Source organism: Chanodichthys erythropterus, chromosome 5 (assembly GCF_024489055.1).
Source record: "Chanodichthys erythropterus isolate Z2021 chromosome 5, ASM2448905v1, whole genome shotgun sequence".
Classification (NCBI taxonomy): domain Eukaryota; kingdom Metazoa; phylum Chordata; class Actinopteri; order Cypriniformes; family Xenocyprididae; genus Chanodichthys; species Chanodichthys erythropterus.
This window is the reverse complement of record NC_090225.1, coordinates 27,499,848-27,522,901: the sequence shown is the minus strand read 5'-3', so window position 1 is coordinate 27,522,901 and position 23,054 is coordinate 27,499,848. Positions and strand designations below refer to the sequence as shown.

Genomic DNA, 23,054 nt, shown 5'->3' with positions numbered 1-23,054 from the left:
AGGCCGTCACCGAGCTGCCCGCTCTCCCTGATACGACCACTGAGCACGCTGCCGCCCCAGAGCAGCCCCAGCCTGAGCACGCGGCCGTCCCTGAGCAGCTCCAGCCTGAGCACGTTGCCGTCCCTGAGCAGCTCCAGTCCGAACACGTTGCCGTCCCAGAGCAGTTCCAGTCCGAGCCCGCTGCCTTCCCTGAGTCCTCCGTTCTCCCTGATATGGCCACGGAGGCCGTCACCGAGCTGCTCGTTCTCCCTGATACGGCCACGAAGCACCCTTGGCCAGCCCTGTCGCCGCCGTCCAAGCCTACTGCCCTGCCGCCACCATCCAGATCTTCTGTCCTGCCGCCGTCATCCAAGCCTTCTGCCCTGCCGCCGCCACCCAGGCTTTCTGCCCTGTCGCCACTGCCCAGGCCGTCTGAACCGTTGGAACCAGCCTGGTCAGTTCCTCCAGCACCACCCTGGCACTCAGCCAGGATTCCAGAGGCGCTGGCACCAGCCTGGTCAGTTCCTCCAGCACCACCCTGGCACCCAGCCAGGACTCTAGAACCGCTGGAACCAGCCTGGTCAGTTCCTCCAGCACCACCCTGGCTATCAGTTGGGGACCCTGGATCTGGCCCGCCATCCCTCCCCCTGATCCTCCTCCTGTCCACCTCCCTCCTGAGTTTGTTTTTTTTGACTGGTGGAGCGTCTGGTAGCCGCTCCTTTGAGGGGGGGTAATGTCACGATCACCAGTGAGAGTGCCCTATCAGCCACTAGAGGGCACTCCATCCCGGACTCTCATTTCCACCCGTTACATGGACTACAATTCCCATACACACTCACCCGACTCATTATCCATGTTCATTACACACAGCTGTCTTGTATTATGTTATCAGTGTCTGTCTATTTATACCCTGTTGGTTTCTGTTCTAGTCATGGAGTTTTCAGTTCACATTTCCCTGGTCTGTGTTTTTTTCCTGTTCCCGTGTTTTGTTCTTGTTTTTTGATGGACTGATTACCTGGCTTTTGACCCATGCTTGTTTGTGGACTACGATTTTGGATTACCCAAATAATTACCTGCAATTGGATCTGTCTCTCGTCTCCGTGTTTGCACCCGTGACATTAATATGTCGTCCCAAACCTATATGGAAGCTTATTTCAACCATAAATAAAAAAAAATAAAAATAACTAAAAAAGTTATTGCAACATTTTATCTCACAATTCTTTTTTTTTTTTTTTTTTTTTTTTTTTTTCAAAATTGTGAGTTTATATCTCTCAATTCAACCTATTTTCCCCTCATAATTACACTATAAAAATGCTGGTTTTAAAAACAACCCAAGTTTGGTTGAAAATGGACAAACCCAGTGATTGGGTTGTTTTAGCCCAGCAGTTGAGTTAAATATTTGCCCAATGTGCGGGGCAGTTTTATTTAACCCATATTGTTTAAAAATTACTATATGACTGGCTCAAAATGAACCCAAAAGTTTGGAAATAAAATATCAGACACATAATTACTAGAGGCAACAATAATAATCAAAAGGTGAAAATTTATTAACAAGCAATTTAATAAATGTTTATTGTTTTATTATTCATTAAACTTATTAATAAATGTTAATTTCCAGCATACTTTGGGTTCATTTTAAGAAAACAATACAGTATTTTTTAAACAATAGTTGAGTTAAATAAAACTACTCAGCAGGTTGGACAAACATTTAACCCTACCACTGGGTTTGTCCATTTTCAACCCAACTTGGGTTGTTTTTAAACTAGCATTTTTTTTGTAGGAGTTTATATCATGCAATTCTAATTTCCCAATTTTTTGTTTTTCTCCCGGAATGCTAAGTTTACATCTCGCAATTCTGTTTTTTGTTTCCACCAACGAATAAAAAATGTAATTGGAACTTTTTTCCCCTCACAGTTCTGACTTTTTTTTTCTCGTAATTCTGAAAATATCTGCAAGAATAAAAAAAAAAATTGCAATTACCTTTTTTGTTTTTTTATTCTGTGGCAGAAATAAGCTACCGTACAAACCTGCATGACTTTCTTCTGTGTGACACAAAAGAAGACATTTTGGTTCACTGACCTCAATTGTATGAACAAAAACATGGAGACATCTTTCAAAACATCTTCTTTTAGTTTCCATAGAAGAAAGAAAGTTGTGTAACGACATGAGAGTGCATAAATGATGACAGAATTTTCATTTTTTGGGTGATTGATATTTTATTATCTGCATAAAATCTGCTTAGGAAGAGACCATCTGACTGATATGGATCTAAAAACTGTAAAATAGTTGTGTGTAAACTTTGGCTGTATCCGTTAATCCACTGATATAGTCCACTGAATGAGTCGATGAAAACGAGTGAGATGCAGGTTGCTGTTTTGCTGGTCCCCACCAAGACCAGCCCTATACCAGCTCTAACCAGCATAAACCAGCCTGGATGATCATGGAATTCATGCCGATTTATAGTATATTTTTCAGCAGGGTTTAGATCCAACCCTAATCCAACCCTAATCAAACAAACCTGAACAAGTGTCTTCAGGATTACTACAAAAGTAAATAGTACTATTATTTGACATAAATTAAAAATAAGACAACAAAATAGATATATGAAATTGTGCACTAACCTTCAATATTTTGATGTACATTTAAGCAATATCTTGTTTTTTGTATTAGGTCACACTGGTAGACACACATTTTTATCTGTCTGAGCGGGTAAACCTTTCATTAATATTCCAAACATATTCATCCAGGCGGAAGAACAAAGATTTCCTAATGGTTTGACCCATGAGCTTCATAATACCTTTAGTACTATAAGTAGCTGACTTCAAAGACTGTGGAAGATCAACACTACAGCTGAACTCTGGGCCCCACAGGAGGTCACAGATAACAGCTCTTTCAAAATATTATAACTATTCATGGAAGTACAGCTATCATTAATACTCATTTATGGTTCAGGTAAACATTATATAGTATGACATCAACTGAATGAGAGATCCTTAAGTGAAGTACAGTGATCAGATGATTATAGGTACAGTGGGTCTAGGTACAATAGTCTATTTTTAATACAATACATATGTTGTCATTACAAAAGATTTTTAATATTACCAGCATAACAATCTGAGTCAGAGTAAAAAGTATTGTACCTTTTGTACTAATAGTGTTATCCTAAATAGTTCTCTCAGGGGAGACAATAGACCCATCAATTGGGACACAAGCCCCAGTGAAATACCGCTGTGGTCCAGTAAAACATTACTGATTGTCTGACAATTGAGATTACCATCATCATAACTGGTAATATTTCAGCAATCATCTCATGTGTGTTTTCTATCAGCTGTTTATAGTCAGAAGTAATGATGCCAGATTCACAAACAAATCACTCCTTTGATCTATTTGGTCAAACGAGATTGCGAAAAGGTCTGATTGATTCGGTTTGAATTGAATTGTTTCGATTCAAAGTTCACAGTTGCAGCAGTTCTTCTCTCCTAAGTAGCTGGATACTTTATACAGAAAACAAAAATGATGCTGGATGACGTATTTACCTACAATACACTTAGGAAACAAAACTAGCAAATGTCTTAGTTTGATAAGGTAAAGACCATTTAAATCCATATAGACCTTACATAGCTCCAGCCCTTTTCAGCGCTGCACTCGTTGTGCTCTGTATTCCTGTTTGTATTTCCATAGCATGAAGGTAAGATCTTACGGATTTATAAAAGAACGGCTCATTTTAAAATCTTTCTTGTCTACTTACATTTCTGTGACATTCACTTCAAACATTACAATGCTCATGATAACTTTCATTAACTTTACAATAAGAAAATCTTCTTAACCAGCTAATTACTCTTCGACAGCAATGGCATAGAAATATACAGAGCTACCACAAAAATGGAAGTTCAAAGAAATGTGTGCTGCATCCCAATATGCCTACTTATACTATTCCCTAAAAGTACTGTTTTTGTGAAGAAAACTACATACTTGTGAGTGTGTAGCAGAAGAGAGAAATTTCAAATACTATTTAGGATGGATAAAATGCAAATTGGGACGTAGCACATCTCAGACTTGGTACTGAATTTACTAGGGATTCAGATATTGGATTTGACATTGTATAGTTTCTTCAAAGAATAACATTGTATTGCCATGTATAATACACCGATCAGGCATAACATTATGAGCACCTTCCTAATATTGTGTTGGTCCCCCTTTTACTGCCAAATCAGCCCTGACCCGTCGAGGCATGGACTCCACTAGACCCCTGAAGGTGTGCTGTGGTATCTGACACCAAGATGTTAGCAGCAGATCCTTTAAGTCCTGTAAGTTGTGAGGTGGAGACTTTATGGATCAGACTTGTTTGTTCAGAACATCCCACAGATGCTCGATTGGATTGAGATCTGGGGAATTTGGAGGCCAAGTCAACACCTCAAACTCGTTGTTGTGCTCCTCAAACCATTCCTGAACCATTTCTGCTTTGTGGCAGGAGCATTAGAGGCCACAGCCACCAGGCAATACGGTTTCCATGAAAGGGTGTACATGGTCTCAACAATGCTTAGGTAGGTGGTACGTGTCAAAGTAACATCCACATGGATGGCAGGACCCAAGGTTTCCCAGCAGAACATTGCCCAAAGCATCACACTGCCTCCGTCGGCTTGCCTTCTCATAGTGCATCCTGGTGTCATGTGTTCCCCGGGTAAGAGACGCACACGCACCCGGCCATCCACATGATGTAAAAGAAAACGTGATTCATCAGATCAGGCCTCCTTCTTCCATTGCTCCGTGGTCCAGTTCTGATGCTTCACTGTTGGCTCTTTCGGCGGTGGACAGGGGTCAGCATGGGCACCCTGACTGATCTGCAGCTGTGCAGCTCCATACGCAACAAACTGATGCACTGTGTATTCTGACACCTTTCTATCAGAACCAGCATTAACTTCTGGAGCAGTTTGAGCTACAGTAGCTCGTCTGTTGGATCGGACCACACCGGCCAGTCTTTGCTCTCCACGTGCATCAATGATCTTGGCCGCCCGTGACCCTGTCACCGGTTCACCGCTGTTCCTTCCTTGGACCACCTTTTGATAGATACTGACCACTGCAGACCAGGAACACCCCACAAGAGCTGCAGTTTTGGAGATGCTCTGATCCAGTCGTCTAGCCGTCACAATTTGGCCCTTATCAAACTCGCTCAAATCTTTAAGGACAAAATGTTCACTTGCTGCCTAATATATCCCATCCACTAACAGGTGCCATGATGAAGAGATAATCAGTGTGATTCACTTCAGCTGTCAGTGCTCATAATGTTATGTCTGATCAGTGTATTATGTCAAAATATATGATATTATTGTGGTACTTTTTTAGGGAAACAGAAGCAAAGAAGAAGCTTAATTTCTCTTGAATAATTACTCAGCTTATTATCAATGTTTCCTCTTATAACTCCCCATTTTGCCATACAAATAATCAGTGCAATGGCTCTTCGTAGTACTTACACAGGGGCTATTGATTAGGCTACAAGATGGCAGACACTCATTAACTCTCATTAGGCAAAACTGCCTGATATCAGACAGCAGCCATCAGTAATCAGGGAGCTGCTCCATTTTGTTTCTCCTTGTGCTGGTTGATTGCTACCCTGCAGTCGTGTAGGCAGCTGCTTTCTGAGGAATGATGTGGTTATTTTTACAAGCAACAATGACAGACAGGTCGATCTCGATAGGGACCTTAGAGACGGCCCCTCAGCATCAGCGTTCTCGCATTCCAACGGGTTGTAGCACAAGTGCAGCTTAATTCGTCATAGGGAAAGACAATACCCACATGAGCCATTTTGTTTAGAACAATGTACTGAAGAACGTCAATGGCGAGCATGACCATCACTTGCAAGGGACTTGCAGCTGCCATTCTCGCTCTGACCCTGGTCCCTCTGTTGCAGCCATCGGTGTTATTTTAGAAGGCCTGTGATATTGGTCTGTCCAAAGGTCCCATCTCTAATGGAACTCTCAGTTAGATTGTGCAGGTCAGCAGGACTGAGAGATAGGCTGCTCATCTTTCAATATATGGTTGTTGACAGATGACAGCATCGGTATAAAAGTAATCTTCTTGTACTTCAGACTTCAAAGGCCAAGAGCCCCATGTCAATCTTGAAATAGGACCTCATTTCACCACCTTCACTGCCACTGAGCAGCACACAAAGACCGGTTGCATTATGTGAACTCCATAAGGAGCATAACAGGTGCTCAGGTGCAGCTGAATGAAGAAATAAACTTGCCTATAATGTTCAGTGTAAATGCTGAATTTTCCAGACACCAGTGGTGGCTAGACATTATCATAGAATGTCACAAATGTGTACCTTTCATGTGCTCCCTCATTATATGCGGGTAAATTATGAGCAACTTTGTGATATTGTACATTACAAAAAATTCTATTGAAAGATGGCAAAAATTGCTGGACAGGGCTATTCACTTCCGTTCCTGGAGGGCGACGACCAGCAGAGTTTAGTTCTTACTGCAGTCAAACAAACCTGCCTGTAATTCTGAAGACCTTGATTAGCTTTTTATGAAGTTTGAACTGAACTCTACAGGCAGAGGCTATCCAGGAACTCCAGAAGTAGATGAAATTACAAAGCATAACTTAGAGGGTTAGTTCACCTATAAAAAAGAAAATTCTGTCATTATTTATGACTTTTGCTGATCTTCAAAACACAAATCAAGATATTTTGAATGAAACCTGAGATACTTTTGTCCCTCCTTTGAAAGTCAATTCCACCAAAGCTTTGACACTTGAAAAAGTTAACATCATCTTTGCTTGACGAGCAAGAACCAATCGGTTTGCATGTCATGCAAGCACATTTGAGCCTCCATAAGAACCAATGAGGTTTAAGCATCAAGTAGAGTTGAGCTTCGTTTACCGTTTTTGATGTGCGTCATATGTACTGTATGTGCAGTGATCAATGTTTATATGTGAATAAAAGCTTAAATTAATGTTCATACTGTATAAAGTGATTGTGTCTCTTGTTCAGTTCATTTGGATTACTTTTTACAATGTCTTTCTAATCTTTTTGAAGACATTTTTCAGGACTTATTAAAAATATCTTCCTTTTTGTTTTGAAGATGAATGAAAGTCTTATTGGTTTGGAATGACTTAAGTATGAGTAAAAGAGGACAGAATTTAAATTTAAATAATATTTAGGCAGGGAATCACTGTCCTGGATCAGTGGGTAGCACTGTTGCCTCTCAGCAAGAAGATCCCCGGTTCGAGCCCCGGCTGAGCCAGGACTCCTTTCTGTGTGGAGTTAGCAGGTTCTCCCCGTGTCAGCTTGGGTTTCCTCTGGGTGCTCCGGTTTCCTCCACACAGTCCAAAGACATGCAGGTTAGGAGGATTGGACATGCCACATTGGCTGTGCGTGTGAATGTGTGTGTGTGTGAGTCCCATGCCATGTAATGTGGAGGTTTGGAGAAAAACCTGGCAACCTACCCCAGAAAAACAAAATTCATGGACAGTCTCTCGCGAATGGCAAGAGATGGCCATAGAATCACCAAAAGTCGAATCCGACTGAAATGGTAATGTATAGATCGAATCATTGCCATGCTGAAATATGGCCATAACGCCTTCTTGCGAGTTTAACTTATCATAGAATGTCAAGTTGCCAGCCAGCGCCAGCATTTTGATCATTTTCACAAAACTTTCATGACCCCCAGAAAATTTTCCCAAAAATCGCATCCATCAACAACCCCAAAGCTTCACAGTCCTGTATCTCTTTATGGGTTCGATATTTCATTTGGTAACCTTAGGTTAGTTTTGATTTATATGCTGTTCAATGTTTGATGTTAGCGTACATGAGCATAAGCAATGGCTCTATCAATTTTTTCCTGCTTCTTCTTTGTCTGTGTTTTGATTCAGAGATTCTGCACTCTTTCAGAAGATCTGTAACAGCGCCCCCTACCGTATAACTACCATATAACAGTGAAAACATGGATTGCTGGAAAAATCTATCAATGGTGTGGAAGCATTGTGGCATAAATGATTGAAAATTCTGTCAATGGCATTAAAGAATTGTGTCATAAATGATGGACAATAGTTAATATTAAAGGTGCAGTGGCATCTAGCGAACTGCAACCAACGGTAGCTCACCCCTTCCTTTCGATGGAAAAGAGAGGAGCTACGGTGGCCGTCTGGCCGACACAAGTCAAAGATGTCATCATCTGAGACAGCAGCCAGTCAATCAGTGAGGTTTCTTTTTACTTCTAACAAAGAAGGGGTCTCTGCTTCTAATAAACCAGATGACTGCTACTTCTTCTACTTCTACTTTGTGTGTATTCAACGTAGTGACAATGCAAGCAGCCTCTAAAAACATGACCGATTTAGAAGAAGAACAACATAGTGATGAAACGCGCTCTGTAGAGTGTTTGTCCGTTTAGGGCTGCTGTAGAAAATGCCGGTGCAAAATGACGACTTGGCATGGAGGGGGGATCCGTGGTGTATGAGATAGAAATGGCTCATTCTAAGGTAATAAAAACATAATGGATCATTATGTAAGGTCTTTATACACCACTGAAAACAGTTATGTATATTATATTGCATTTCTGTCAATAGATCCTCCCAAATTTTACACATTGCACCATGTTAGAACCAATATTGTCTGTTCATCTGTTCGAATCGGTTGAATAAATGATTCAGTGACTTATGTCACTTGGGCTGCATGTGAAATCACAGTCTCTGATTAATTACTAGTACTTAAAGTACTTATTTTACGACTGTTAAAAAAATTCTATATATGAATGTGTGTAGTCAGTCACTTCAGGATTTCATGATTCTGTGATCACAGAATTTAATGCAAAATCTCTCAAACTACACATTATTTGTGGCAGCTTGCATTTTTTATTTCCACATTTTTTTTCCTCAAGAAAACCTGAGAGGGCAGGAAACAATGTTAGCTAACCAATAAAAATCCATAATTTACAGTCCAGTCTAATTAATCAATACATGTTCAAGTGTCCTGCCTCTCTTTGCATTGCAGTGAATTCCAATGTAAAGTGAGCTGAGATGGACCGACCATACTGAGCACTGGGAAACCGGTTTATATTTATATTTAAAGGAAAGGCATGAGGCCTATTTGAGTGACGGATAGGGTAATATTTAATATTTCCAAGTGATCTCTCCCAATCATTATCTTTTCATGTTTGCATACCAAAAGGCGTGAGAGGTAGCACAAGCTGTCCAACACTTTGTTTATATTTATGTGAAGCGTGTGGGATGATAGTGATACTTTTGAGATACTGTATGTAGTACTGAACCTAATGTATACTGGGGCAAATATCTGCTAGTCACCATAATGCCTGATTTCACCAGTATTTAAATAAGTACATAATGTTACTGGATATGCATTTTTTAATTATTTCTAGTCAATGAAATCACTGATAATACTGTTATAAATTGGAAAAATTTTGAAAAAATAAAATATTACAACAATAAATTATATCATTGTTAAATTGTAAAAACATGAAAAAATAATTTATAACATTTAAAATATAAAGTATATGTAACATAGGGAGTCCACTGGAGGCGAGCGTAGTTTAGAACCCAAGTGCAGTTAATTGACAAAAATCCAAAATACAAACATGAACCGGAACATGAAAACAGACGTGACATGGCTTGGCTTGGCTTGGCTTGGCTCGGCTTGGCTCGGCTCGGCTCGGCTCGACTCGACTCGACTCGACTCGACTCGACTCGACTCGACTCGACTCGACTCGACTCTCAACACTCACCAACAGCAGGTTACACAAACAAAGCTAGACAAGATAACAATGGAACATGAGGGCTATAAATATAAGAACTGATGGAACACGACTAGGACAACCAATGGGGAAGTGACACAAGGAACAAGAGAACCAATGACAGAATAACTTCAGAAAACACATGACCATGAACAACCAATCAGAACATGACACATGGACTAATGGAAAACAAGAGGAGCAAGGGAAGCATGACAAAAACAAGCAACATGAAACAAACTACAAAATAAAAGACATGGAAACCAAAACACCCGTGACAGTATAAATCAATGTCATTACATACTGATTTAGCAACACGGTGCAAGGTATTGTGTGTCTAACACAATTCTGTATTTTCAGCAAAACAGAATTATGAGTATTTCTATGGTAGTGTCACAATTGCCATGTGTGTGGGGGAGAAGGCAATTTCAGTAATAATGCTCAAAAGTATTTACAGGTAATTGTACTGCCATTAACACTACTTACGTAAGTACATCATGATTATTGGTTAGCTTTCACTGCAAAATAACAAAAAATGCTGCAAATAACACAACAATTTTTGAGAAAAATGACAGCAAATTTAGTTATTTTAGGCTGCAAAAATCAGAAAAAGAAAAAAACTGTGAAATCCCAGTGGCAATGTGTAATATGAATGTAATCTGGACATCCTTTTAAGTAGATTCATACTGTCTTTGTTACGTTAAGTACTGTATTATAGTTTCTTTTAGATAGACAGGAATGTTTTGTTTACCTGCTTGACTACTTTCGGCTACTTCCTGTAGCCTTTGTCAGAAGCGTCACATGATGTTGCTGTGATGTGTCTTGTAGCCGAAACTAGTCAAGCAGGTAAACAAAACGTTCCTGTCTATCTAAAAGAAACTATGATACAGTAATCTGGACATACTACATTCATCATGTTGTTACTCACATGATTCACTGCCATTCACAACCCCTACACACGCAGAGTGAAAAATACATCGCGGAGCAAAGAAGACACTGACAACACGTCGACAGACAAGACAGAGCAGGTAACTTATGATATTAAACAAAGTCCCAGCTTTCAAACGGTGTAATTTTTTAAGAAATTTGAACGATAAAAAACATTTTGTGGCTCTTTAATATGTCGTGACAGATCACTGTAGTGCCTCAGGTTGCGTGAACTGATCATCTCTTCCTACTAGTTCATTTATAGCATCAAATAAACATGAATGAACATGAAAAGGAATGTTGTTTCAAATATGGAAAGTCCACCGAGGTTAATCTTCTAACACCTGACTGCTTTGTCGGACAAAATGCCGGATTCAGCGTTATGATTGGTTAGATTGCTTGTCAATCAAACTCCTGGCGAAGAGTCAATTACGCACATCTCCATTACAGCAAAATTGACTACATTATAATAATGAGAACTGTTGTATTACAGTAATGAGCATATTGTTTACTATAGCTTGTTTTCCAATAACCTTATATTGGTAATCTTGGTAGGGAAATATATTAAACTAAATGTTTTCTAAATGAACATGAAATTTACAGATGGTTTAGAGTCCTTTCGTGTTCACACTTTCTCAGCCGCATCTGTCTTCACATGACAAGCTCCCTCCCATCGCCCTGCCCTTAGTTGTCACCTTTTCTGTCTGTATGATTGATTCACAATGTCTTACGAGGCATCTTCACCCCCATCTTCAGTAGTCAGGGATCAGGTGTCCAGTTATTATAAGCGTCTAATGGTGACGCAGACTGCTCTGGGCGTCACAGGGGGAAACACACATGTGAGACTTTCTTCTCTTCTTTGAGTCCAAATCTTGCACTTTTCCAAAATAGCCTGAGGGCGTATTTATACCGGTGTACATCAGAGGCCTGGACGTGTGAACTTGCTGACAACTGCATCTCTGTGAGAAATGGTCTGAGACAGAGATATGAGGTAATAACCAGGGCTTGAACATGATGGTGGTGCTCAGTATCTAGTCCTCTATGCTGAAGACTCCTTCTTGGAATCAGACTTCAAATGATTTAAAGCAGACAGATGGTGTGTGCATACATTATCTGTACTTATATCAACAGTTTCATTTAACACTATAACACTAAATCAATCTAAGCTATCTCTAATCACTGCCAAACATGGAAAATAACTGTGGGAAACAGTCAGTGAGAAGTCAAAAAAGGGTCAAACAGACCCAATAGAAAGTTGCAAACTTTTTATTCTCCTGTTCACATAATGTAGTTTTCTCAAAGAGTTGCCTTAACCATTAAAATTATCTTTTTCAAGTATAATTTGTGATTATAGTATTATATATATTAGGGGTGTAACGGTACACATGCATGACAGTTCGGTACCACAAACATCTGTATTGCAGTCACAGTTCGGTACGGGTTCGGTACAGCAAGGGGGAGAAAACTAAACATAAATTTGCTTTTCTGTTTTATTAATCTGTGTTTTTTTTTTTTAAACAAATGTGCCTCTGTGTTTAAAAAAATTTAATTATAATTAAAATTGTCTTAAGGACAAAAAAAAAAATATAAAAATCTATCTCTGCTAATGCTGGGAGCCCTTTCTTGCACATTACTATAATATTAAAGGTTACAATTAACAACAGAGCCCAAACTATTAAATTCAGTTGTTATTTATTTTTTTTAGATATAATAATAATCAACACTCAAAATAAAAATAAAAAAAAAACATGTAAATTGCAAATAATGCATAATCTAATTATAAAGTTGATTTTCTACTCTAATTAATTTTTGAAATATTATCATTTATACAGTTACTGTCATAACTTGTTTTCATGACAAATTTATTTAAGCTTACATTAAAGGTGCCCTAGAACCAGTTTTCACAAGATGTAATATAAGTCTAAGGTGTCCCCTTAATGTGTCCGTGAAGTTTCAGCTCAAAATACCCCATAGATTTTTTTTAATAAATTTTTTTAACTGCCTATTTTGGGGCATCATTAACTATGCACCGATTCAGGCTGCGGCTCCTTTAAATCTTGCGCTCCCTGCAACCCCCCCCCCCCCCCAGCTATGCCTAGATAAATTAAATTTTTGATTCTAGGGCACCTTTAAATAAGCAAGACATTAATAACAGGTAAAGTAAATGTAAGATAAATATTTAAGCTAATTTAGTGCATAATAGTGAAATGTTAATTTCTCTAGTGAACTAACATGCTGTGGACACTAAATGACTTGCCTGAGGTAAATGTAATGCTACGTGAGATATTATTCTCAAGGAGTTTTATCAATGTCTTTCCGCATTTGAAAGACTGGTAAGCATATGCTGTGTCCCAATTCGCCTACTTATACTACGCCCTAAAAGTATGTACTCTTTCTGTGAACAAAAAGTACATACTTTTGAGTGTGTAGTAAAAGAGTAGACAAGCTTTGGGACATACTAACACATCATACAATCGCGTCTTTTCTCTCTGTCGCATCCAGTCACCGTAAACTGGCCTGTCAATCATCTTACATTCTCCACATTTCATTTAGCTCATTTCTTACCGTATCGGAGAGAAATGAGGCACTTTCGCGGGTCTTTCACGTGGAGAATTAATGCATAATGATGCATTGGTAACACTTTACAATACGGTTAATTAGTTAACATTAGTTAACTACATTAGTTAACATGAACTAATAATGAACTGCACTTATACAGCATTTATTAATCTTTGTTAATGTTAATTTCAACATTTACTAATACATTATTAAAAGCTTGTTAACATTAGTTAATGCACTGTGAACTAACATGAACAAAGAATGAACAACTGTATTCTCATTAACTAACACTAACGAAGATTAGTAAATACAGTAACAAATGTATTGCTCATTGTTTGTTCATGTTAGTTAATCCATTAACTAAAGTTTAACAAATGAACCGTATTGTAAAGTGTTACCGATGCATTTAAAAGTTAATGGCCAATCGGATATTTATAAATGTCCACATTGGTATTTGCAGATGAAAAATAACACTGATAATATTAAATATATATTTTCTATCAGGTTGAACTGAGTATTAGCCACTTATACCTCTCAGTGTCGACCGCACATATCCGCCATATTTTGTAGTTTTTTAACACTTTTTACTCGTGTTTGCAGTTCTGAACTGAATCCTCCCCTGCGTTTCAATGTCCATACTATCCATCCTAAATAGTATGTGAGATTAAAATAAGTGTGTCCCAAAGCATAGTATGTTGAAAAGAGTATGCCAAAAGTCCCCGGATGGTCTACTTTTTCCGGTAGATTTTCGAAGTGTGGATCCGTGCACACTAATATGCTAATATTGCCCACAACCCATTGCGCATTGGACAAGGATTCAGTTCAGAACTACAAACACGAGTAAAAAGTGTTAAAAAACTACAAAATATGGCGGATACGCGCGACCAACGCTGAGAGAGAGTTTAACCTGATAGAAAATATATATTTAATGTTACCCGTGTTATTTTTCATCTTCAAATACTTTTATAAAGATCTGATTGGCCATTAACTTTTAAATGCATCATTGTGCATAAATATGAGGACAGTTCTCCACATGAAAGACCCGCGACTGCAGATCAACGTGCTGCATTTCTCTCCGATACGGTAGGAAATTAACTAAATGAAATGTGGAGGATGTAAGATGATTGACAGGCCAGTTTACGGTGACAGTATGCGACAGAGAGAAAAGACGCGATTGTATGATGTGTTAGTATGTCCCAAAGCTTGTCTACTCTTTTGCTACACACTCAAAAGTAAGTACTTTTTGTTCACAGAAAGAGTACATACTTTTAGGGCGTAGTATAAGTAGGCGAATTGGAACGCAGCACTCGTCCAACACATAACGGGTTGTGGGCAATATTAGCCTCTATAGTGTGCACCAGAGCCGTTGAAAAACATATTTAACGGCTCTGGTGTGCACGGATCCTCACTTCGAAAATCTACCGGAAATAGTAGACCATCTGGGGACTTTTGTCATACTCTTTTCAACATACTATGCTTTGGGACACACTTATTTTAATCTCAGATACTATTTAGGATGGATAGTATGGACATTGGAACGCAGGGCTACTGATCGTCTGTTCTTCTTCTGCGCTTTTTACTGGTAGCAAGCAGCATTGCATTACTGTGACTGCATGAACCTAACTGTGATGTCTGTACCACTCAATTCGGGAGAAAGACATGTACTGTTACACCCCTATTGTTTTTACTAAAACATTTAAATTGAATTACAACAAAATAATTTAAAATCATATTAAAGGCTAAAAATGCAGTCACATTTACCGTTGTTTGGCAAATTTTTGAGGGTAATTAATTTCAGTAGGAATCCACATGATCAGCACATTTGCATGAATGTGAAAGATTTCCCACACAGTTTTTGCATCGCTTTCAGTTGGTCACGCGAATTTGCCACACAGGACCAACAGAAAGCTGCGTGGTTTGAAAATAACTAAGGCTTTGTTTACACTTATGCACTTTCAATTTAAAACAGCGTTTTAAACGCTGAGCATCTCTTGAGATCAGAGGGCTGAGGTTTATACACACAGCACTTACGAGCCTACGTCTATTACACGGTATTTAAAAACTGCACAATGGCTGTTAAAATTGACAACAAAGCCAGCAAAATTTGCAGTTCAGTCTCCATGTTATTGTTTTGGTCCGTTTACACAAAAATGCGAAAAACAGAGACTTTCGAAAATGCTGCAGAACCCATTTTGGTTTGAAAACTCTGTGGGGAGTAAACCGGAGTAGAGTAAATGACAGGCGTAACCGTTGCAAAAGTTATGCGTTTTAAAACAAAAACGCACTACTGTAAACACAGCCTAATATACATCGCTATGCTACATAAATAATGGAGAATATTAAGGGTAACCCATTACAAGAAACATTTGTTATGTAATCAGATTACTTTTTTAAAGTAACGAATAAAGTAATGTATTGCTTTTAAATTTACAACAAAGTATCTGAGTTCGTTTGAGCTGCGCCCTCTACTGTACAGGCGTGAATTTGCATTTCCTTCAGCCTGAGGCTTATTCAGTTCACTTTTGATGTGAAAGGGCCTTTACATTTGTCAAAAATAGCTATAACATGTTTAGTTATTAAACAACAAACAAGCAACACAGCCCAGATGAGAAAAGCAATGCAAAGTAACTTAACGCATTACTTTCCATAAAAAGTAACTGAGCAACGCAATTAGATTCTTTTTTAAGGGAGTAATGCAATAATGTAATACATTACTTCTAAATGTAACTTTCCCCAGCACTGAGAATGGATCCTTTTTGCCTGTGAAATTTTGTTAATGTGAACACACCTTAAGGCAAATTACAACTGGAACTTCACTTTTGTATGGCAAGAAATGGCTTGAATTTAACAGATCCCTAGATCATCAGAAGGAATAGTTATAGTAATAGTTAAAGAATAGTTAGTTAAATTCATATATAAATTACTAGAATTATAAATAGATTAACTTTAGGGAATACATTGTAATGGCAAATTGATTAAAATATTAGCAAAATAATAGTACTGAGAGCAGTGTAACATTTAAATTTAATTCAAACTGTATTTAAACAGCTCTGGTCATGTGATCATTTACATCATCCATGTAAAATACGGTAGATCAACAACCACATGGACTCTAGCCTGGTTTCATCACTACCTGATTTCATTCACAGACGCATTTCAGATCCATAACTCCACCTTCATTTTCAGTGGCTGTCACTCAATAGTGTGTGAAATCAGAGATCTGATAGCCTATATATCTCCTTACACGTTCCCTTATATGACGATGAACTGCCTAAATCATGACTGCATTCAGTGTGTGACTATAAGACTAATATTGTTCAGCTCTAAGCACATTTATCACGCACACTGAGATCTATAAATGTTTAGTTGGCCTTTACGTGTGTCACACATTGGCAATGTCACATCTGCATTATCATTTAATATCAGTGTGACGTTTGGAAGAGGATCGGCCAACAGACAGGTGGTTCTGAGCATACAGTTGCACTCGAGAGCAAGCTGAAGAAGCTGATATATTGCAGTGGGCAATAAACAGCCTCAGAGAGTTTTTGTTGCTGTCATAGAAGAGTGTGATGGTGATCTGGAAGACAAAGAGGATCTTTTGGGACTGCCGGTTTAAGGTTTCCCTCAATTTACACTCGAGTGCAGGTAAATGTTTTCGCTTTTTGAGCTTGTGGCATTTAAACATAATTGAAAACTTTAAAGCAAGCACAGACACGTGAGCTGAGAGAAAGCAAAACTGTTTGCCGTATGATGAGAAGAAAGTAAAAAAGGCTTTCTTCATCACACTATTTTAGAAATGGATTCACCAGATATGTATTTATAAATTATTAAATGCTATGAAATGTTACTAATTGTTTGATCTATTGAAAAAAAAAAAAAAAATAATGACAGTGTTTAACATAAGTTAAAAAACAGGATACCAAACTCTAAGATGCAGATAAATGATCTTAACATTACAGAGCTCACTTTAACCTGTGACAGTCTGTAAATTCTGGTCTAGTTTGGAAAACTAACCCATGTGACATTAAAAAACAATCAATTATAGTTTGTTTTTATGTGCTGTTGATAGCGTCAAAGTTTGGCTTTTTATCATGTTAGTTGTGAATGAAAATAATGAAAAGGCATCTTTTTTGTGTGTGTACTTCTTGGGCTGGATGCGTCAGCCTAGCAACTGTCATTAAGATTGCTGTGGTCATGTGATTTGAGACTAAGCTGACCCTTTAACAAACCAGGAGTGTGTTTCCCAAAGCCAGCTATGGTCGCAAGTTCGGTTGAGTTATGTTGGTAATGATGGAATTTGCTGAGATATCATAAGCAAAATGACTATTGGGTTAAAAACAACCCAAGTTGGGTTGAAAATGGACAAACCCAGCAAGTTTTTGAGTTTTTAGTTTGCAGAATTGTTTATATATATATATATATATATATATATATATATATATATAGTGAGGATAGCAAAATAAAGTAAACTGTGACATATTATACCCAACAATTCTTCATACAGTGGACTACCAATAAAATTGATAAACATTTGGAAACAAACATTATTCAGACACTTTGACCTGACCATGTTTTGCTTAAGTGTTATCTGACATAATTAAGTTTAACTCTGTTTAACACAGTTAAGTGTTAAACTCTGTGATATCGTGTTATATTTTATTATCTTTTTTTAAGTGAATAAACTGTATTAATGAATGAAATGTTCAAAGTGTCTGAATAATATATATTCAAATAATAATAATAATAATAATCTCACTGTGGAGGGAAAGATCAGATGTCAAAGGCTCCATAGATGTCTTGTATGCGGTATTAGTCAGTACACAGAGCATTCATTCATATTTGATCAAGACAAGTCTGTCTTATTCACTCTTCAGCATCGTTTAGCCTCAAAAGGGAAGAGGACATCGGTCAATACACTTAAATGTTCACATGGTTAGTAAGTATTGGTCAATGTCTCCTCACTGAATTGCTTCTGAAAGGGTTGAATTGATCTTTTAAAGAGCACTCTTGATGATTACATTAAAACTGATTTGTAGGCTTTAAGCGCACAGCACTATCCTGGGAAAATGAGTTTCAAGGGTACTCATAAAAAATTAAACCACCCCAAAAACAGTTTATTTTTCTCTGTACAGTTTTGTTTAGTCCTCAATTGAATCTGAACTGTCTAAGACTAGTACAGGCAGTCTGAGACACACACTGGTGCTTGAATTGTAGCGCTGCCTAATGTCAACATTATTATATCCTCGCTTAAGGTTTGTTAGTTCAACTGTCGAAGCTCATGCACTGCATCACGCAACTGTCCTCGGAGACACTACAAGCTGGTTGGGGTGGAAAGGTCAAGCACATAGTAATCATAAATCAAAAACTCTGATGTTTCCAAGGAAAGGAAGCTCAAGTTACAGAGTAGGCTGTTTTGCTTGACACTCAGCTGTATCCAAGTGCACACATTATCACACGACCCAGTCAATGTCATTTAGTTGTCAATAATGAGCAAGTGATGCAATTACAATGACATATAAATTACATTTTGAATCCTACATCTTGAATTTTTTAAACGGTTCAATAACCATAAATTCATAAATGTTTGCTCATAAGCAGCGTAACATGGGTTCGTCCATTCAGCCATATATGTGTGCAGCATTTGACATTTTCCTGCTAAAGTGAATAGAGTGTGTGACGACCAAAAGTCCAAAGTATTCTTCAGTATTCTTTGGTATTTTTTTTTTTTTTTAGGAGATTTTGGATTATTGCCATCACATTGTAAGAAAGCCCACCAAAACAAGCAAATCAAACTTTGTTATGTTATACCAAAATACACAGAATATGTACAAAATTGCTTTCTCATATGCTTACTTTCCTGCTTGGCATATCGTTCTTACTTTTTCATTGAAAAACAGTGACGTTTCGAGGCTGACCTTGCACTCAAAAAAATGCTGGGTTAAAAACAACCCAAGTTGGGTTGAAAATGGACAAACCCAGCGATTGGGTTGTTTTAACCCAACTGTTGGGTTAAATGTTTGCCCAACCTGCTGGGTAGTTTTATTTAACCCAACTATTGTTTGAAAATGACTATATGGCTGACTTAAAATGAATCTAAAATGAAATTAAAATGTTAATTTATTAAACATATTAATAAATGTTAATTTTCAAGATATTTTGGGGTTCATTTTAAGTAAGCAATACTGTAATTTTTAAACAATAGTTGAGTTAAGTAAAACTACCCAGCAAACATTTAACCCAACTGCTGTGATTTTGTGATTTAAATATTTCATGATTATGGATATTGCACAAAAACTAATACTAGGTTAACAAATGTAAGAAAAAGGTCCTCAAAGACAAGTAAACAGTCAGCAATACATGACAAAAAATGACTGAGCTACACCTGTTTGAAGTCGATACAGTCAGCAAAGTCAATTTTGAGAAAAATCAAGTTAAAGTTTTCTGAAGATTCCAAAATAAAATCACCTAGCAACCACACCTTAAAATATATGTGTATATCGGTATCGCTCACTGTCTGAGGCGTCTTTGTGCGCGTGCTTCAGATCTGTCAGTCAGCATGAGAAAGATCATTTTGTTTACATCAGCATGAGTTTGAAAATCACATTTCATTGGCTCAGACTCATGCCAGTGAGAATTAATATTCACAAAGTTGGAATGTTGCGCTTTAAAACGATACCGAACGTGCTGAGGGATGCAACAGTCGTTGAGAAGCGAGCAGAGAAAAACTGCATTTTTCATGGTCAAAGGAAAGGTACTCCTCTCAGAAAACGTACAAATAAAGATACTTTTAGATGTTTAATTGCTATGTGGAGCATTGGGATTGCTAGATGAGGGCTTAATGAACTCATTTTTGTGAAACTTCAATTTCGACCAAAACTGACATTTTTCACTAGTTTTACCTGTAGCTCGAAATTAGCCAGTGCGCATTCTGACTCATTTTGCCAGAACAGGTCACAAATATAGATTAATCCTTATTAAAGCTACTTAAGTTATTCAGTCAAGATCAGTGAGTGATTTTCCTTTGTCATTTGTCGTTTCACTATCATTAGTGACAGACTGCAGCAGGTTTATGAGGCTGCTGTCACTTTAAGAGCTAATGCACAAATCCAGTATACCATTACACAAACGTTTTCTTTCTCAACTGTGTAGATTTACTTGAGACATAACCCACTGTGTTCACATGGATACTCTCCAAAAAGGCATTTGACATTGTTGTGTGTACACATTTAGGCACGTATCCCAAGCCCATCCGCGTTCGGTTCCGACTTGGAGCACGTGCACAGAAAGCTGCCTGGGGGATAGTGTCTCTTTTGCAGCTTAATGCGCTTTTAATAACACTATTCAATATCAAGCACGTCCCGCGGTTTAGCAACAGTAGACTGCATGGAGGTTTCCTTCACAATAGTCATTTTACCTTGATTATTTTGTTTTCATAATCATTGGAAACCAAAACCAAAATCTGAAAATCAATTCCAATTAATCACACAGCCCTATACCAGGTGTAAACAGGTTCTGTGTTTGTCTTGCTCTTCATTTACCAATGGTTAAATAAGAAAAAATGCCTTTTAGAAAAGCAATACATGCTGAACTACAATACTTTGAAAGTAAGGAGGCCATCTGAATTCAGGACAAACAGATTACGAGGGCTAGGCTCATACATAACAGGCCACAAAAAAAGGGTGTGTGTATTCTTGTCATCCACGGACTTCAAGGTTTCAAATGCCCACTGGCCTTTGTATTTTTCTCTAGCCTCAGCTGCTCAGGGGTCAAGGCTGCCGCTAGTGTGGAATGTGTGTTGTTCTCTGTGCATCTCCATTCTCATCCCAGCATAAACAGGCATGCATTTTGTACCAGGTGGCTGGAGATGCACCTCAGTACCACATTTCTGAGAGTCATTCAATACTAAAGCCATCAAGGTCTTAGCCTCCTGATGGATTGCTCTCAACCGTGCATTGTGTACAGATTACTAGCAGTTAGAGAAGAAGGCATCCCGCAGCTGCACTATACATCTAAATGTGCAACCTCTCAACCCCTCAACCGCCAGCTATTTCAGAGTCACCACCCATCCTGGTCAAAATTAGCTCAAGCCACCCTCTTTCCAGACAACACAATCTCCCAATATGCCTCTCCGCCTCTCCTAATGTAACAATGAGCTCTAAGATTAGGTTACAACAATGGGGCCACATCCCTTGGGCCATGGACCAATCACAATGCAGACACGTGAAGAAGAAGTCCGAGGGCATTGACCATGGTGCAATAGGTGCTCCAATCACTATCCAGAAATGCGTGAGAGGAGCAGGGCATCCCAACTATGGAACGTTAATTCTCACCGCAAGAGTGTTGCACAGTGGAGGAAGGGTGCTAATGACCTGAGTGGGATCTTCTTACAAAACAAATATCTTTAAAGTGCGAAGACAAACTTTAAACCTTTCATTGCTTTAGCACGGGGGTGTCCAGTGCTGTTTCCAACAGTAATTAGCACTAGAGCAGGGGTGGCTAACGTCTGTCCTGGAGAGCCACAGTCCTGCAGTTTTACCCCATCCCTAATCAAACACACCTGAACAAGCTATTCTTAAGGGTTACTAGCCAGCTACTACAGGCAGGTGAGATTTTATCAGGGTTGGAGCTAAACTCTGCAGCACTGTGGCTCTCCAGGACCGCTGTTGGCCACCCCTGTGCTAAGCTGCATTCACGCCATGTCATAGTTGCCGGAATTTCCCAATGACAATGTGGCGACCAGGGCGGGCGAGAGCCGTGAGGGAACGGCGCGAGGCCGGTGGCGCGAGTGTTAATGAGCTTCACCTGGGAGGCGCACCGGCCTTGAGTCCCTCACGGAGGAGCTCCGGGAGCATAAAAGGAGGAGCGACTACCGTGGAGGACGAGAGAGGACCAGGCCTGGACTTTATTTTATGTTTTATTATGTTTGTGTGGCCGGCAGACGTCCGCGAGGGTCTGCCGGCATTACTTTCGTTTTGTTTGTTTATTTTATATTAAAGTTTTGTTGAATGTTCGCCGGTTCCCACCTCCTTCTTCCCATATCTACTAACCTCGTTACAGACAACATTTAACATTCTATTTGGAGCTTTTCACATACAAGGACTGCAAATTATGCATTTCTATGGCAATACTTTCAACACCTAAATAAATCTGCAGCAGTCACACTCCACACTTGTAAGACCTTCATTAATCTTTGGAACACAAATTGAGATATTTGTGACAAAATCCGAGAGGTTTCTGACTCCTCCATAGACAGCAATTTAATTACCACAGTCAAGGTCCAGAAAGGTACTAAAGACATCGTTAAAATAGTCCACATGACTACAGTGGTTCAACCTTAATTTTGTGAAGTGCTGAGAATACTTTTTGTGCATAAAAACAATAATTACGACTTCATTCAACAATATCTTCTCTTCTGTTTCATTCTCCTACGCTGTTTGGGTTCAGTGCTTCCAGGTTCTACATCAGAACGTCAGCTCATTATTGGCTGGCTCCTGCATCAGCATCTGCTTTAGGCAGCTTCGAAATAGATGTACAGTTGCTGTCAGAAAAGCCAAGGCTGATTATTTTGCTGTTAACTCAAATAATCCTAAAAAATTTTGGCAGAATATAAAACTGTTAACAGGCCGTAAAAATATCTCTAGGTTTCCTTCGTGTATAAATACGGATTCTTCTAGTATCTCTGATAAAGAGCAAATGCTCAATTGTTTTAATAAGCATTTTGTTGCTTCCGGTTGTCTATTTAAATGTAAAAATACTACATGTCCTGACACAGATTTCATTAATGCAGAAAGTCGCTTTAAAAAGCAGGAGTTTAGATTTAAACAAATTACAAATTCAGATGTT

The 23,054-nt window shown here is 38.6% G+C and overlaps 1 protein-coding gene across 1 annotated transcript in view; it reads left to right on the top strand.

The window, feature by feature from the left end:
* Positions 1 to 16,818: 16,818 nt before the first annotated feature.
* dlk2 (delta-like 2 homolog (Drosophila)) overlaps positions 16,819 to 23,054 on the top strand; it is a 46,967-nt gene continuing 40,731 nt past the window's right edge. The window contains exon 1 of the mRNA XM_067386766.1: positions 16,819 to 16,856. The gene's annotated coding sequence lies outside the window, so the exon portion shown is untranslated. The remainder of the gene's footprint in view (positions 16,857 to 23,054) is intronic.